Consider the following 19,159-nt stretch of genomic DNA (forward strand, 5'->3'; position numbering starts at 1 on the left):
CTTTGAAGTTTGATGTATCATTTCTATTTGACATCATATATATCAGTGTTTTCTTCATATTTATGTGCCAATGTGTTTAGTTCATGTTGTTATTGCTTTATATGTTTACAAATCTGAAAAAAATGAATATATTATGCATTTTTTATGCTTGTCGATATTTGCCGATATTTTCGCCGATATTTCCGATAAGATATTTTCCGGACCCTCGCCGATATTTTCCCGATACCGATATTATCAACGCTGATACAAACTACTCTTGACCGTAGTATAATAGTTCAACAAACTTGGTGCACTAGTCATCTTAATTTACCAAGAGGAAATAATCCTCTTTGAGAGTGTCCACAAAATCTCCCAAGTGGGGCCTATGTCTTTAAATAGGGGAATTCCATCTTCTATTAATTTAAGGGGTAGCATTGGATGTGCTCTAGCCACGAAAATTGGTGGAGAGGCTAAGGCACATGAGATCTCCAATACCTAGAAAGGGTTTGGGCAGATTCTAAACAGTTTGGGAGATATTAAAATAATTAATATTTTTAATGGAGTCCCTAAGTCTAAACTTAGGGAAATTAAAATATAAATGTGAATTAATATAACACTGTGTTATAAGGGTCCAAAAGTCATGGATCAAGCCAGAGTTAATCTTAGTCGTTGATTAGGGACTTAATATCGGTCGTTGATTTGTCAACGAGAAAAGCATAAGAGGAGGCTTGAGAGTCACTTGGAGGACACACCAAGAGATCAAGATTTCGACTTTCTGGGGTTGGGTTTGCTGAGAAAGTTGAGAGAGTGATCATATTTGCAGCTCAAGGACAATGAATACAGAAGCAGAGAGGCAGAGGTAGCACCAGGAGGATCAGCACAGTAGCCGAAGAGAGGGATGCAGAAGCAGCCAAAGGTTCACGCAGAGCCAGCCAAGGCTCACGCAGAGGTAGCCAGGAGCCGCACAGTGCTTCAAAGGGCCAGCGTGGGTGACGCAAAGGGCCAGAGGGCTGACGCAGTGCCTCTAGAGGCTGACGCAGGCCAAGCCTGAGTGACGTTGGGCTAAAGCTGAGCTAGAGAGAGGCTACCGCAGTCCCTAGAGGCTGACGCTGGGGTTTCGTGTGGTAGATTGGAGCTGTGGAGCTGCCGGAGTGTTTATCCAGGGTTTCAACCAGAATATCTGCTTCCGAGTAGAGAGGTACTACTGCCGAGATTTTTCTCTGTTGGGTGAGTCAGATTTGGCACCCAAATTGTATTCTGAAATTGCTTAATAAATCAAACCCTCAGATTGCTACACCGGTTTTCCCGCATTAGGTTTTTCTGGGGACATTAGTCCAAAAACAATGGTGTTACTTGTGTGCTTGTTTCTATTTCCTTCAGTTGATGATCTGTAATGTGTTGAGCATGCATTTGTATTTATTTCCAGTATTTACATGGTAAATAACTTGTTAATTAACAGAACAAGTAGGTAGGAATAAATCAATAAAGTGCATTAAGGGTTTCTAACATGTCAGACTTATAAATTCCAACATGGTATCGGAGCATGGTTGCAGATCACAAGAGAACTGAGGACATCAGTCGAGCAGAGCAGCATCAGCAGAAAACAGTTGTCCAAAGCGACAAAAGTTGTTCCTAGCATAGTAGCAGCAAGGAAGGGGTGACGCAGTGTCTGCATCATCAAGATTGAGCCAAGAAGAGGTTGTGTAGAGGCTGAGGGAGGCAAAGATAGGCTCACACAGAGCCACGCAGAGGCCAAGAGGGCTGACGCAGTTGGCTGAGAAAGCTAATTTGCTGGTGTCGGGATTGCACAGAGCCTAGGAGTTCTAACCTTCAGTTTGTTGGGGTTTAGGAGGCTATGGGTAAGTTGCAAAGTGGAGCTGGTGGGGTACTGTAGTTAGAACAGTACCTAACAAAGCAAGACCAAGGTAGAGGGAGTTGTTGCCGAGGTGGATTTCTAGCCAAGGAATCCAGATCAGTGTCGCAGTTGCACAAACGATTGGAGAGGGGCATCTCGACATTGGCAGAAGGGTTTCCAGGAGGGAAATCGAGGCTTAGAGGAGTCATACCAAGAACTTCCAGGAGGGAAGTAGAGGAGCAGTGAAATGGCACTACACGGAGTAAGAGACAAAGATAGTGCTGTAGCTGGAGAGAGGGACACAGAAGCAGCCAAGGGTTCACGTAGAGCCAGCCAGGGCTCACGCAGAGCCAGCCAAGAGCTGTGCAGTGCTTTAGAGGGCCAGCGTGGGTGACACAGAGGGCCAAAGGGCTGACGCAATGCCTCCAGAGGCTAACGCAAGCCAAGCCAAAGTGACGTTAGGCTAAGGTTGAGCCAAAGAGAGGCTGACACAATCCCTAGAGGTGGACGCTGGGGTTTCGTGGGGCAGATTGGAGCTGTGGAGCTGCCGGAGTGCTTATTCGGGGTTTCAGCCAGAATATCTACTTCCGAGTAGAGAGGTACTACTGCCGAGATTTTTCTCTGTTGGGTGAGCTGGATTTGGCTCCCAGATAGTATTCTAAAACTGCTTAATAAATCAAACCCTCAAAATAGTTGCACCGGTTTTCCCGCATTGGGTTTTTCCGAGGACATTAGTCCAAAAACAATGGTGTCACTTGTGTGCTTGTTTCTATTTCCTTCAGTTGATGATCTATAATGTGTTGAGCATGCATTTGTATTTATTCCCAGTATTTACATTGTAAATAGCTTGTTAATTAACAGAACAAGTAGGTAGGAATAAATCAGTAAAGTGCATGATGGGTTTCTAACATGTCAGACTTAGAAATTCCAACAAGAAATGCATCCCAATAATGCTTGACATGGGGGAGTGCTTTCAAAAGTGCAAAAGTAATATTCTCCTTATCAGAAAAGCTATTAACAAAGAAGTAAACTTCTAACTAATCCAACCATCATTCTAATGGGTCTAGACTCTAAATATATCTTTCCTTCAGATTGAGGGATGTCAATATTTATTTGTTCCTTGAAAGACATTTGTACTTTGAAGGGATGGCTTGTTGAAGAAAATGCAGTCGTGGTTGTGGGGATTCATTGCATAATCTGGACAATATGGACCATCGCCTCATTTCTTTGCTTCACAAGGACTTCAAAGAGTAACCGTTTGATAGAATCTCTTACTCCCCCTTCATTCTCTTTTGTCATCTGAGATTGTTTGGACTGGTGAAAAGGAACGTAGTCAAAGGGTCACGCATCTGAAGACCGAACTTCCAATATCTTGACCTCATGCAACGGGACATGCACCATGGAGCAGAAGGCTCTAATACCATTGATTGTAATTTAGGTGGAAATCCAATGTACACACTAATTTGCAGAAATTGATGTGTATAACAAAGGATGGAATGCAAAGAAAAGAAATTACAAAAATAAAAACACAAACTGACAATGGTAAAACAATCACACAATTTATGATCATTGCATACATGGTGGTGGGAATCGAGAAGAGATGCTCAACTACTTTCATGTGTCAAAGAAACCTATGACAAAAGGCGAATGCCTTTGTTTTATTACGAAAGTGTCAAAATGAAAAGACAGAAACCTTACTCCTAAGCGTTGGTAAGCCATCAATCACAGCCACCAAGGTGCAGAATATGTGGTCAACTTAATGGGGAAATAAGTTTCACATACAAGCTTCATTGTGGGTGACCTTTGCATCATTAAAGCTCTTGACAATCTTGATGACAAGGAAATCCCTGTCAATCATTTTTTCTATGGTCTAGACCCCAAAAGTTGTCGGGAAAGGGCTGAAACAAGGAAATTCAAAACCTAAAATTGCTCAAAACCACCCAACACTATCCAAACCTATCTAAAAGGTCCCTTACTGTCCTGGACAGTCCAAATGTGTTACGAGATCCTATATCCCCTACCAATGTGGTCTATGAACCTACAATCAACTACTAAAGGTGGGTAATAAATGACTTTAATGAACACTAGGGCCACAAATTAAGATGACAGTGATGATACAAGGTGGTGCATCCATTACAGCAACACCCCCCCTTAAGCTTGACTTAGGGGTCAGGAAGAGGCATTACAAGTTATCCCTCTCAATGACAATTCCTTTCATCCCAAGCAAAGTGCTAAACTTGAATAATTCAGCATTTGTCATAGGTTTGCTAAAGATGTCGTGAATCACATCTTCACTGAAGCAATAATCCCATCGAATAACTTTCTCATGTATCAGTTGCTAGATATATGTATTTCTCATGGACCTCCAAATATGGTCTTCAAGTGATATACTAAATGGCCAACAATCTAAAGTGCATCGTGAGTATCATAGTGAAGTAACATTAGTGATTCCTCACAAACCCCAAACTCATCCAAAAGTGTCGAAATCCATACTTCTTACTTTGATATGACACCACCTATGTACTTGGCCTTGGTGGAAGAAAGGAAAATCATATGGTGCTTCTAGTTTCACTAGGCAATGAGACTTGAACCACTAAAGAAGGTATAACCAAAAGTAGACTTTTGCTCAATCCAATCTCCAATGCAATCCAAATCGATGTATCCAATGAAAGTCACCTAACCTCTATAAGAGTACTAAATACCAATTTGGTAGTGTACCCTTCACATATCTTAAAAACTTATTTTTTGCAAGCCAATGAATTTCCTTCTGCTCTTGCATATATCTATAAACTAGAACCAGATGAACAACAAAGGTGATATATGATCTCCTATGAGTCAAGTACATGAAAGTACTAATAAACTACCGATAGAAATTAGCATCCACCTTCAATGAAGTACACTTAGTAGTAAATTTGACTCAAGATTGAAATGGTGTAAGACAAAGTGTGACATCTTCCATGCAAAACTTTTTTACAACATCAAGAACATACTTAGGCTACGAGATGGCAATAACCCTATCTAGTTCCAAAACTTGAATACCATGAAAATACTGCAAAAGACCCAAAATAGTGATTTCAAAAGTTCTCATCTGCTTCTTATTCTACACACTACTAATCATGTCAATACTATTACCTATAACAATCAAATCATCTACGTAGAGGATAAGGACCAAAAGTTCACCAGTGAAATTTTGGCATAAAGGTTGGGATCTAACAGTAACAAGTGAAACCACTACAAAGAAAGAATTTATCAATCTTCTCATACCATGCATTGGAGGTTTGCTTCAACTGCAGGAATTTACAGGGTAAGTTCTTCAGATAGAACACCAAAGGACACCGCTCACAACAGATCACAAATCAATACACCAATATTGTTGACGTGGTTAAAACCTGCAAAGAGGGAAACAGTCCACGGCTTGAGCCAACACGACCACTTCAGGCAATTTATTAATAAAAGAATGAAAATTTACATAAGCTTCTCTCATGAACGGTTACACTACAAATGACCCTCCATGCTCTTTAAATAGAGATCATGGATCAATCGGGTGTTAAGCCACAGATCAAGTGTTGGTAATACCGAGGAGAGAATGAACCGCCGGATCACTTCATGTCTAGAACATATCATGACCGTCAGATTGTAAGTGACAAAAGTATATAGTAAAGAAACACACTTTACCTAACTCTACACTAAACCAAGTTATACTTAACTATTTCCTATGTGTTGGAATATCCTAACATCAACCCATACAAAGACTTCTCCAACTTGAGGACAAGTTTGGAAGTACCATCCTCGGCAAAACCTTTGTAGGAATTTACAGGGTAAGTTCCACAGAAAGAATACCAAAAGGACACCGCTCACAACCAGATCTCAAATCAATACACCAGTATTTTTGACGTGGTTAAAACCCTCAGAGTGCAAGGAGGGAAACAGTCCACGGCCTGTCCCAACGTGGGTACTACAGGCAATTTATTAATCAAAGAATGAAAATTTACATAAGCTTCTCTCATGCACGGATTACACGAACAATGACCCTCCATGCGCTTTAAATAGAACTCATGGACCAATCGGGTGTCAAGCCACGGATCAAGTGTCGGTAATACCGAGGTGAGAGTGAACCGTCGGATCACTACATATCGTGACCGTCGGATTGTAAGTTACAAAATGTACAACGGTAAAGAAACACACTTTACCTAACTCTAACCTAACTCTATACTAGACCAAGTTGAACTTAACTATATCCTATGTGTCGGAATATCCTAACATCCCCCCTTAAGAACAACTTGGGATAGGATTGAAGGATTTACAAATATGACACAATAGGAGAAGGAAGGAGGCACTAGAGCCTATCCCCCCTTAGTGACAACTTCCTGAACTCCAAGCATATATCGAAGTTTAGTGAACTTCGCCTCTGTGAGAGCCTTTGTGAAGATGTCTGCAACCTGATCATCTGTTGGACAATATTGCACTTCAAGAACATGGTCATGAATGAGCTTTCTGATGAAGTGCATGTGTAGTTCAATGTGTTTGCTGCGCTGATGCTGGACTGGATCTTTGCATAGCTGAATGGCACTTTGATTATCACACCAAAGTGTGGTTGGATGCTGCTGCTCAAAGCCAAACTCTGATAGGATCTGACGAAGCCACAAGGCTTCCTTACTAGCTTCCACGGCACCACGATACTCTGCTTCTGCTGACGAAAGAGAAATGGCAGCCTGTTTCTTACAAGCCCATGTAATAGGTCCTGAACCAAGAGTGAAGACATAACCGGCAGTAGACTTCCGATCATCAAGGTCACCAGCCCAATCAGAATCAGTGAAACCAACTAACAGAGGAGCTGCTTTGGCACTGTAATGAATCCCAAACTGTACTGTACCTCGAACATAACGAAGTATTCTTTTAGCTGCTTTCCAATGACTTTCACGGGGGTTTTGCATAAAACGAGCAACAAGGCCAACAGCAAAGGAAAGATCAGGACGAGTATGGGTTAAATACAAGAGTTTTCCGACAAGTTGACGGTATAAGGTAGCATCAACTTCAAGAGAAGTACAAGAGACTGAAAGTTTGACTCCAGACTGAAAGGGAGAAGGGGCTGGCTTACAGTCTTCCATGTGAAAATGACGAAGAATATCACAAGCATACTTGGACTGGGAAAGGAAAATACCCTCTTGGGATTGCAAGACTTGAAGACCGAGAAAATAGTGTAAGTGTCCTAAGTCTGTCATTTCAAATTTCTTTTTAAGGCTGGACTTCACATGGTCTATAAGGTTGGGATCACTACCAGTAAGAATAAGATCATCAACATAAAGAACAAGGATGATAAGAGAGTTGCCCACTTTCTTGGTGTAGACAGTATTGTCAGAATGACACCTAGAAAAGCCAGATTCTAAAAGAAAGCTATCCATTTTGGCATACCAAGCCCGAGGAGCTTGCTTGAGGCCATAAAGGGATTTCTTAAGTCGACAAACAAGGCTGGAGTCTGTTTGTATGAAGCCAATGGGTTGTTCCATATAGATTTCTTCCTGCAAGTCCCCATGCAAGAAGGCAGATTTAACATCCATTTGATGGACTTCCCATTTTAAAGAGGTAGCAAGGGAAAGAACAAGGCGGATAGAGTTCATTTTGGCAACAGGGGAGAAGGTTTCAGTGTAGTCAATGCCTTCAACCTGTGAAAAGCCCTTAGCAACTAGACGAGCTTTATGTTTATCAACTTTCCCATCTGGTCCATACTTGGTTCTGTAAACCCATTTGCATCTAACAAGTTTGCGTCCCTTTGGTAGAGGAACAAGATCCCATGTATCATTTGTCATCAATGAATGATATTCTTCATTCATAGCTGCTTCCCAATGTGGATGGCCTGAAGCTTCTACAAAAGTGTCAGGATCATGATTTACTGGAGCTTGAGCCAGTAAAGAAGAGGCTCTTTCAAACTGAGAACGTGTACGTCGCTGATCTGTAGGATCACCGGCAAGATCACCTGCTGCATCCCGAGTAGCACGGACCCATCTTGGAAGTTGAGGATCCTGAGAAGGTGGGGGAGGATTATCATCCTCGCTTTCATCATCAGAAGAAGAAATGTTTTCAAAGATAGAAGAGATAGGAAGAGGTGGCACATCCGCCGGACTAGGCTCGCAGGCCGATTTATTTTCATCAAATTTTACATCTCTTCTAATGATAACATTTTTGGACTTAAATGGAATAAGTCTATAACCTTTTACATCTTCAGAATATCCAACAAAAGTACATTTCTCACTCTTAGGTTCTAAAGCTTTATGCTTTTCATCTGGAATATGGGCCCATGCTTCACTTCCAAACACACGAAAGTGACTTACATCTGGTTTAATGGAACTCCAAGCTTCTTCTGGAGTGATATTCTCTAGAACCTTAGTAGGAGTGCGATTGATTATATAATTTGCACAATTAATTGCTTCGGCCCAAAAACTAAGACTGAGTCCTTTAGATTGCAGCATACAATTAGCCATTTCCTTTAAGGTGCGATTTTTCCTTTCAGCTACACCATTTTGTTGTGGAGTGTATGGAACAGTATGTTGCATTTGAATTCCATTTTCGGTGCAAAAGTTGATGAATGCGTTTTTAACATATTCTCCACCATTATCAGTTCTTAGCTTAAGAATTTGATGTCCAGATTGTTTTTCAACAAATGCTTTGAAGGCCAAAAAAGTGGTAAATACTTCGCTCTTGAGTTTTAAGAAGTATACCCAAGTGCGTCTGGAGAAATCATCAATGAAAGTTAAGAAGTACTTGCAGCCAGAGAATGAAGCAACAGGAAGAGGACCACATAAATCACTGTGCACAAGCTGTAAAGGGGCTGAGGCGTGCCAAGAGGCACGTTTGTCAAAACTGTCCCGATGATGTTTTCCGAGTACACATCCGGAACAAACACCATCTTTGCAAGATACCATAGGAAGACCTGTCACCATATTTTCTTTACATAGATGCTGAAGGGAGCGATAGTTTAAGTGACCAAACCGCTCATGCCAAAGTTTGCTCACTTCATCATTATGAGCAACAAATACTGAGGGAAGATGGGATGACCCAAAGTTGTGAAACTTATACAACCTTTTGGAATCATCAGCAAGACCAGTAGCTAGAATCTGTTTAGGATCTTTTAGATCCTTGATTACAACATCATGAGGTGAAAATTCAACAATTTTACCTTCACCTGAATGAGTTATCTGATAGACAGATAGAAGGTTGCAGGATAAGTTTGGAACACATAATACATCATTGAACTGACCATTGTCTAGATGAACAGTTCCAGTCCCTACAACATTAAGAGATCTATCATCACCAATATATATATTTTTGGTGTTACAATCATTTAAAGAAGAAAACATGGCTTGGTTTTTGGCCATGTGACAAGAGGCTCCAGAATCAATGAGCCACTCATGAGAATGAGAAGAAGAAGAAGATACATTTAATGCATAACCAGACTGAGATGATTGACGATGACATGCAGAAAGTGCCATTCCGGAAGTTGAAGTTGAAGTAGGCTCCAAATGGATGTTATGTTTCTTCATTGCGGCTTCCAAGGCTTCCATCTTCTTAAAGCATTTAGATTCTAAGTGGCCATCTCGATTACAAAAGTTACAATGTCTATCAGTCTTCTTCCATTTGTTTTTATTGGTCTTATCATTTTGCTGAAATGATCTTTCATTTTGAGGCTGAGATGGTTTAGGACCATTCTTTTGAGGATATGACTTCTTAGGATTCTTTGAATTTGGGTGCTGTTGGGCGGCTAACGCTTTCGTGGAAGAGTTTCCAAGATTAAGAAGACCAAGGTGTAAGAGTTTTTCTTGTTCTCTTATTAAGGAATCACAAAAGGAGTCAAAGGAAGGGGCCTTGTAGTCTTGTCCTTGACAAATGAAAGCTTCCCTTGTAGAATGGAAAGTGGAAACAAATACAGAGTAGGCTGGTCCTAACTTAGTAAGGATGGAATAAATAAGGTTACCATCATCTTTCTTAACTTTAACACCTTCCAAGAGATATCTAAGGGTCTTGAATTTGGACAAGAAATCTTCAATGCAAGAAAAATTATTAGGATCCAAAGTAAGCAGCTCATTTTCAAGTTGATGGGATCTAATTTCATTTTTAATCCCAAAAACTTTAGCAAGTTTTTCTAATGCTTCATGAGGAGTCTCAAGTCCTGCAATGTGGAATCTAAGATCAGGAGAAATAGACATCCCTATCAAACCACGTGCTTGATCTTGTCTATTTTCCCATTTTGCCGCCTTGTCTTCATCTGTTGGTTTCTTCTCTTGGTTTGTGGCTATTCTAAAGAGACCTTTACTTCTAAGTAAATCTTCCATGTATTCTACCCATTGGAAGTAGTTAGTGCTATCAAGAATGACTTGGCATGGACTTTCCATTTTTTTTTAAAAACTGAAGCTGAAGATGCTGAAAGTAAGTGTACCAACGGATAGATCTCGAAAAAATAGGCGGTTTTAAAAAAAACGGCTCTGAAAAAGGCTTCCGGATGAAGAAGTTATGGCTTTTTGAAAAAAAACTTGTTGACGTTGCCGGCAAAGTGCGCGAATGTGCGGGAATGAAAAAATCCGCCCCCACAAAATGGAGACTTGAACCCAAGACCTCTACTCTCCAAAAATAGCTTTGAACCAATTGATCTATACAAAAAATTTGAGAGAGAGAGAGAGAGAGAGAGAGAGAGGGGGGGGGGCCTCGGTTTGCGTGCTTGCCTTGAGAAAGCTCTTTTTCCCTACAAAACACAAAACACAAAACCCAACACGAATATGCAAAGAAAAACGAACCTTGCGGCTCGAAGTTAGCTTTAGCCAAAAAACTAGAAATTTTAAAAAAAATCTCAAGGTTAGCTTTAGCCGAAAAACTAAATATTTTTCTCAATGTTTCTGATTTTCCGAGATCACACTAAGGTGCAGGGAAAAGAGCATACGCATGAGAAAAATCCTTCCTTTCTGTTTCTGATTTGCCCAGATCGCACAGAGTCGCAGGGCAAAGAGCATACGCAGAAATGAAAGGTATAGATCCGGTTAAAAAAAAAGGCTAAATAAACTGAGACCGAAATAAGCAGAGAGAAATTAACAGTAAACTGCAAAAAAGAACACTGTATACCTCCCGATCTGAAAAATGACGCAGCTAGGGCTACCGGAAACCTTTTCGCATGAAACGAAAGGGGTTCCTCACTGGAACAGATGCTCCGAACGCAACAGAGCAATCCTCTCGGCCCGAAAGCAGTCAGAAACAACAGATCTAGGAAACGACAGCCGCATGCAGTTCTACCGGCTTCAGATTTGGATCACCAACGGACGCGGCCCTCAAATAGCTCTGATACCATGTAGGAATTTACAGGGTAAGTTCCACAGAAAGAATACCAAAAGGACACCGCTCACAACCAGATCTCAAATCAATACACCAATATTTTTGACGTGGTTAAAACCCTCAGAGTGCAAGGAGGGAAACAGTCCACGGCCTGTCCCAACGTGGGTACTACAGGCAATTTATTAATCAAAGAATGAAAATTTACATAAGCTTCTCTCATGCACGGATTACACGAACAATGACCCTCCATGCGCTTTAAATAGAACTCATGGACCAATCGGGTGTCAAGCCACGGATCAAGTGTCGGTAATACCGAGGTGAGAGTGAACCGTCGGATCACTACATATCGTGACCGTCGGATTGTAAGTTACAAAATGTACAACGGTAAAGAAACACACTTTACCTAACTCTAACCTAACTCTATACTAGACCAAGTTGAACTTAACTATATCCTATGTGTCGGAATATCCTAACAACCTTAAGGTTGTTGCATATATATTTTGTCATGCAAATCCCCATTAAAGAAAGTTTCTTTCGCATATATTTGGTGCACCTCCCTCTGGTAGCTAGCAATAAATGACAAAACAATTTGGTGTGTATCTTGGCAACATAAGCAAAAGTCTTAATGCAATCAATACCTTCCTTTTAAGAGAATCCCTAACCAACCAAGTGAGCTTTATGCCTCTCAATGTGCACATCTCGAAGGTTTTGCGGATCCACCTACCTCCAACAACACTCTTCCCCAAGGGATGACACACTAACTCCCAAATTTGATTCTTCATCAAGAAGTTGTACTCATCTACCATCACGTCTTCCCATTCTAGGTTGTCATGAGCCTCCTCATAAACCTAAGGATTACAAGTAGCCATGACCTTCAACTTAAGAGAAAAATTGGCTCATTGCTATGAAACACAAAGCTTTCAAGCTTCTCAAGCATCACCAACATTGGGATCTACAGTATCAATAATCATCACAAACAACAATGGGTGACAATCCCCATCCTCCAAAGGAGATGCAAATTTAAATGAAATTTCTCAAGATGACTCCTCAAAAATTACCTTGTCAATAGATTATGTAGGAGTATATACTCTAACAACATAAAAATAGTCAATAAAAACAACAACAACAGAATCAAAAAGTTCAATGGGAGGAGGACAACAATCTGTACGTTATCGTGGATACTTCACTAGCACGGTTTGTCACAACAAATTTCACTATATTCTACAATATCTTATTATATTACGTTTAATTTAGATTTCAGATTTCAAAATTACTTACCAAACACACATAATATTGAAACTAACTAAACTAAAATGAAAGAAGCTAACACACCATCCACATAATGAACACAGATGTACCCCAGGAAAACCCAATACAAGAAAACCCAGCTAAAATGTGATGCCTATGATTGTTTTTTCTTCTCAATTATGAAACACAAATACAAAGAGAATACACTCACTATGGAGCTGTCGTGGACTCGTGGACACTGTGGCCTATATGGATGCTACAGGATCTTCTACTTGCTATGTTCTACTTCAACATCCCACTCCATGTATGATCTACTCACCTATAGAACAATAAACAATACAATAATAATGGAACGCCTTCATTTTCTAGCAACCTAGTATTTGACATGGCTTGATAGCTATCTATGGTTAGGGTTAGGGTTTTCGTATGCCTCAACTCTAGATTAGGGTTTGGTTTTTGGACCTTCTATAATCTTCTTGACTAGCTCCACATGTGTAAGTAATGTAACAACATTGCTTACTCAATATCATGATGGTCAATAGGATAGGTTTGTTGAAAGTCGTTGTTATTGATGTTAAAGGTTGTTCAAATAAAAGAGAAAGTTACATAGTCAAATAGCATATTTCAATACCTTTCCAACAATAGGTGCCATGCCTCCTCATTCCTCACGGTTGAGGAGAAATGGATTTTTGAATGTGTGTATATATATATACACACACACACACCCTGTTTTTGCATAAGTCGGCCCTGCCCTAGAAGCCCAAAAGCATATAAATAGGTGGTATTTGGAGGAGAGGTTAGCCATCAATGAGAACTAATTCGGATCTGTTCTAGAAGTCTTTAGCGAAGGAAAAAGGCAGAAAAACAAGGGTTCACACCTTGTGAACCAAGAAGAGGAGCAGTGAAACCAAAGTCAAGAAGAAGATAGCATGTCCTTACCTGAGTTCTGTTCGAGGTGGAGTTTTGTAGGATATTGAGTTGTTAAGGAAGGTCTGCATAGGTGATTTTTGAGGATATTATCTTGTGTTCTTTTTGTGTTTTTATCCTTGTCCATTTTTGGAAAAGGTCGAGCCCTAGTCTATCTAGGTTGTAGGCCTATAGGACAGCTTAAAGAGCAGTGACAGCAGAATTATGAGGGTTGTAAAGGCTAACTAAGTGCTAGAACAGCAAGTGCAGAGTTTGGTACAACTTGCCAGGTGAACAGATCTACTTTTTTAATAGATAATAAACCTAAATAATGGCAATTGAAGAGTGAACAGCAAAGTGCTAGATTGAATTGAATCGCAGAAGAGGAGTGTTGTCATCTATACAGTAAGTTGGAACCTAAGCAGCTGAAAGTTGATGCTTATAAAGAATAGATTTCCTCATCTTCTTGGCAGGTTGGAGCCTGCAACATTCTAAGTTAGTGCTTACAGAGGATTGATGTCCTCACGGGTGGTTGTCTGTATCACTGTAACAAATTGAAGACAGTTAGACAAGCATTACAAGTTTTCTCCCAGTTTGGGTTTACACATTAATGTTTTTGTTCATGCATTGTGTTAATGATTGATGTGGTGGTGTAACTTCTGTTTTAAGTGAAAAAAAGTTAAATTTAAGTAATATTGGTTCACCCCCCCCTCTCAGTCTCATTGTGAATTTCAACAATTGGTATCAAAGCAGGTTTCTTCAGAAACAGTTTAACAGTTGACAGAAGATCTTACAGGGACCATGGCCAATCGAGAAGGTTCAATCAAAGGTTCAATCAAAATTCCTTTGTTTAATGGAACAAATTATGCCTTTTGGAAGATAAGAATGAAGACCCTCTTGATGTCTCTTGGAGCTAAAGTTTAGCAATCTATTGTAGATGGATATAAGGTTCCATTTTCTCCTCCAACTGATCAAGACAGGGAAAAGGCTTATGTCTCCGATGCAAAAGCCATGAACTCCATTTTAAGTGGCTCGGAAGATTTAGAGTTTGTTAAAGTTATGCAGTGTGAATCAGCTAAAGAAATGTGGGACAAGCTTCTAAGCAACTATGAAGGAGATGACAAAGTAAAGAAGGCAAAGCTTCAAAACTACTGAAGACAATTTGAAAGCTTCAAAATGAATGATGAAGAAGATGTTGCTGCTTATTGTCTTCGAGTAGATGCAATGGTAAATTCTCTCAAAGGACTTGGTGAAACAATCAAAGAAACAACAGTTGTTCAAAAAATTATGAGGTCTCTTCCTATATGTTTTGATGCCAAAGTCTCTGCCATAGAAGAATTAAAGGACAAAACTAACAATGGACGAGCTTCGCGGAATTCTCACTACATATGAAATGAGGATGGGTAACTCATAACATAAGGAAACAGCATTCAAAGTATCAAAGAAGTCAAGAAAATGCAAGTCTAATGACTACTCCAGTGATGAATCTGATACAGAAATGGCACACCTAGTTAAAAGCTAAAGAAAGGATCCACATTCAAAGGTAAGTTACCTCTCATGTGTTTTAATTGTGGTAAGATAGGGCACTTTGCTGCTAAGTGACCTTCCAAGGAAGATAGTGATGATGACGAAGAATCCAGAAAAAGGTGTTGAAAATTGTAACTAGGTTCGGTCTTCATAAATGTATTTGAGTCATTATATAATGTACTTGTCAAAAGAATGAAAAAGAAAAATTTTATTATTGTTACAATGACTTATTAAAGCATGGGTTTCATACTTGGGTAATATTTTATTAGTCAAATTCCCCATTGTGGACTCCTAAAATTTATATTGAGTCATTAGAGTCATTGTACATTTTATGAGACACTTCTTGGGCTTTTGAATCATTTAAAAAGATTTATTATTGAGTCAAATTAGGTATTTGACACCTCCACACCAAGTCGGCCTCATGGAGATCAAGTCGGCCTCAAACAGGGCAATTTGACCCCACCTCAAGCCTATATATACAAGCAGATCAAATTCATTTGGAGCACTCATTCACTCACACACAAGTTCGATATCCAGAAGAAAGCGCTGGAAAAGTGTGAAGTAGAAAAGGAGGCTAAAAGGAGTGTGGGTTTGAAGAAGGTAGAAGACGGCAAGATCGAAGTTTTGGGCTATCTATCTTTCTCGTGTGGGTTCCTCTAGGAGATCTAAGTCTTTCTTGTCAAGTCGAAGTTGTTGCTGCCATTTGCTAGGTCGAAGTGCTACTGCTTCAGTTAGAAGTTTTGGGTCTAAGTCGCTGCATGAGGAGGCTGACTTGGTGGTTGGAGGAGCTCTGTGTCCAGGTTGAAGAGTCTCAAGAAAACTATTGAAGGAGAAGATTTTGACTGGGTTTTACCCTAGATAGGGGTTTGCCCTGGCAGAGTACCCACATCTTGTGTCTTGTGTTTTTGTGATCTTCATACACACATAATTTGGTAATTGCTTTATGAAACATAATATAACAAATAAGTAAAATAAGCCAACATAATTCACAAGTAATTATCAAGAAAGAGAAATCTAACCCTAGTTCTACTATCATTGATTTCTCAAGATAGTTTCAGAGCTAAGGTCAAAGAAGATTGAAGATCACTTAGTTGGCTTGAGGGAAATGATTACTCCCTTTATGATAAGAATGGGATTCAATACCGCGAGAAGTTGTATCAAGAAGATTTTCTACTACTTATTCAACAAGGTCAAAAGTCAAGGGTTCTTAGCTGCACTTACAAATTCACTTAATAATGATAATGCATGGATCATTGACAGTGAAGCATCAAGGCATATGACAGGGGAAAGTAAACAACTTCGAACTCTATCAAAGGAACCATCTTCTCATGCAATGGAATTGGGAAACAACAAAAGCTATGTTGTTAGAGGCCTGGGATCAACATCCTTGAAGCTGGAGAATGGAGCTAAACTACATCTCAACAACATACTATATGTTCTAGGTTTGAAAAAGAAATTGCTTTCAATTTCTTGCTTAGAAGATAAAGGGGATAGAGTTGCTTTTGTTGATGGAAAGGTCTGATTTGGGGAAAAGATTCAAGTATTGATAAAGCTAGGGTCATTGGAGTTCATGAAGGAAGCTTATATAGAGTCATTACACCACCTCCTCAAGCCCTATTTCATATGGAAATCAACCCCATTGAGCTATGGCATAGAAGATATGGTCATCTTCACTACAAGGTTATCCCCACTCTTAATAAACTAGTTCATGGCATTCCCGATATCAAAGAAGATCATGAAGGGTTTGCAAGGGATGCTCTTTGGGTAAACATACAAGAAAACCATTTTCAATAGAGAAAGAAGGTCAAAAGAAATATTAGACCTCATTCATTATGATGTGTGTGGGTCTATGTCTGAAAAATCACTTGGAGGTCATCTTTACTATGTAACATTCATTGATGATCACTCTAGAAAGACATGGCTCTACCTTCTCAAGAAAAAGAATGAAGTATTTGAAAAATTCAAGGAGTTTAGATCTGAAGTGGAAACCCTAACCAAAAGAAAAATAAAGACTTTGAGATCCAACAATGGTGGGGAATACACTTCTAAAGAATTGATTGCATATTGTAAAGAAGCAGGAATTAAGAGGGAGCTTATTGTTCCCTACTATCCCGAACAAAATGGAGTGGTCGAAAGAAAGAATAGGACAATTGAAGAAGGTATACGAACAATGCTCCTTGATCAAGACTTACCAAAATTTCTATGGGGAGAAGCAGCAATGACAACGGTATATATTCAAAATAGAAGTCCTCATAGAATTCTTGAGAATATGTCACCTAAGGAAGCATTCACAAGGAAGAAACCAAGTGTGGACCATCTCCGAATTTTTGGGAGTCATGCCTATATCCACATTCGAAAGGACAAATGAAAGAATTAGATTCTACAAGCATCAAAGGGATCTTCGTTGGCTACAGTCTCTCCTCAAAGGCATATAGAATCTACATCAAGGAAGGAAGACATTGAAGTAAGAAGGGACATTATATTTGATGAAAATCATGCCTACAAAATATCCAAGGACATTCCTATTCATTCTGATGATGAAGATATACCTATATTCGAAGAAGAAGTACAACATGACAGTCCATCTACAATTCAAGAAGAAGAAAAAGGACCAAGTGAGCCTATTTAACCTGTGATCATACCGAACACAAGAGACCAAATTGGTTAAAAGCTACTTTTGAAGATGCTGAAGGACATGGAGCATATATGACAAAACTGATTGAAGGTTAACCATCTACATTTGAAGAAGTTGCTCATCAAGAAGTATGGAAGAGAGCAATGCAGGAAGAATATCAATCCATCATGAAGGATGAGGTTTGGGAAATCGTTCCTAGACCTAGTGACAAATCGGTTGTCACCTCCAAATGGACCTACAGGATCAAGCACATTGTTGACGGAAGTATAGACAAATACAAAGCAAGATTTGTTGCAAGGGGTTGCTCTCAAACAGAAGGCGTAGATTATGAAGAAACCTTTGCACCCACTGCAAGGTATACTACCATTAGATCTTTGGTTTCATTGGTTGCTACAATGGGATGGAATATCCATCAAATGTATGTGAATGCAGCAACCTGAAGGCTTTGAAGTAAATAGCAAAGATACTCATGTTTGTAGACTCAAGAAGGCCCAATATGGTTTGAAGCAAGCTAATGGATGCATACCTTCTAAGAATTGGGTTCGTGAAGAGTTTTGCTGATCCAAATCTCTACATCAAGGTTGTGGATAATAAGCCAATCATTATTCTACTATATGTGGATGATCTATTCATTACAGGTGTGGAGCGAAGGATACAAGAATGCAAGAAGATGCTAGTAGCCAAATTTGAGATGAAGGATCTAGGACTGATGCACTATTACCTAGGTCTGGAAGTATGACAAATGCCTAGGGAGATATATTTGGGGCAAGGAAAGTATATCATCAAATTGTTGCAGAAATTTGGGATTATGGATTCCAAGCCCATGACTACTCCTATGATCACCAATCTCAAGAAGTTGAGGAGATCTGACTCAAGTCTCGTAGATCTTACCTCCTATCATCAGTCAGTGGGTTCTCAGATGTATCTAGTGAATAATACGTTGGATATATGCTTTGCTGTGAACATTCTTAGTAAGATTCAGTTGGATCCTCGTCATGATCACTGGATAGCTGCCAAGAATATTTTAAGATATCTTTGTAGCACTATACATCACTACCTAAAGTATGATAGCAAGGAAGTCAAGTTGGTTGGCTTCACAGATTCTAATTGGGGTGGCAGCAAGACCGATGGAAGAAGCACTATAGGTGGATACTTTAGTTTGGGATCTGCCATGATCTCATGGATTAGTAGAAAGCAAGATCACGTTGCTTAGAGTAGTGCTAAAGCAGAGTGTGTAGCTTCATGTGAAGTAGGAAAGGAGGTTGTATGTTTGCGGAAGCATCTAACAAATTTGTTCAAGAAGCCTCTGGATCCTACTTTGATAAACTGTAATAATCAAAGTTGCATCAAGATATCTAGAGATCCCATGTTTCATGCTAGGAAGAAGCATATCAACAATAAGTTCCAGTACATAAGGAACATGGTGCAAGATGGGATCATGAAGCTACAGCATTTCCTGATAGACGATCAAGTAGTTGATATACTAACAAAGTCTCTTCCTAACAAGAAGTTTGAATATCTTAGAAGCATGCTTGGTTTAGTTGATATTGCTAATCTTGTTGATGATGATAAAAGTTTGGAAGAGATTTGTTGAGGCTTTGTGTGTGAGACACATTGCCTAGGAGGAAATCGAGTCAGCGCTATGTGTTGATGTTTGGATCCTGAAGTAGGGAGGGTGGCATTGGTCATAGAGT

The 19,159-nt window shown here is 39.7% G+C and overlaps 1 protein-coding gene across 2 annotated transcripts in view; it reads right to left on the reverse strand.

Annotated features, from left to right (window-relative positions):
• Positions 1–19,159, reverse strand: part of LOC149187792 (peptide deformylase 1A, chloroplastic-like) — a 241,875-nt gene that overhangs the window by 149,160 nt on the left and 73,556 nt on the right. The window lies entirely within an intron of this gene.

The sequence above is a fragment of the Pinus tabuliformis genome, chromosome 3_1, assembly GCF_031772625.1.
Source record: "Pinus tabuliformis cultivar Carrire ecotype Pingquan chromosome 3_1, CPIR1, whole genome shotgun sequence".
Taxonomy (NCBI): Eukaryota; Viridiplantae; Streptophyta; class Pinopsida; order Pinales; family Pinaceae; genus Pinus; species Pinus tabuliformis.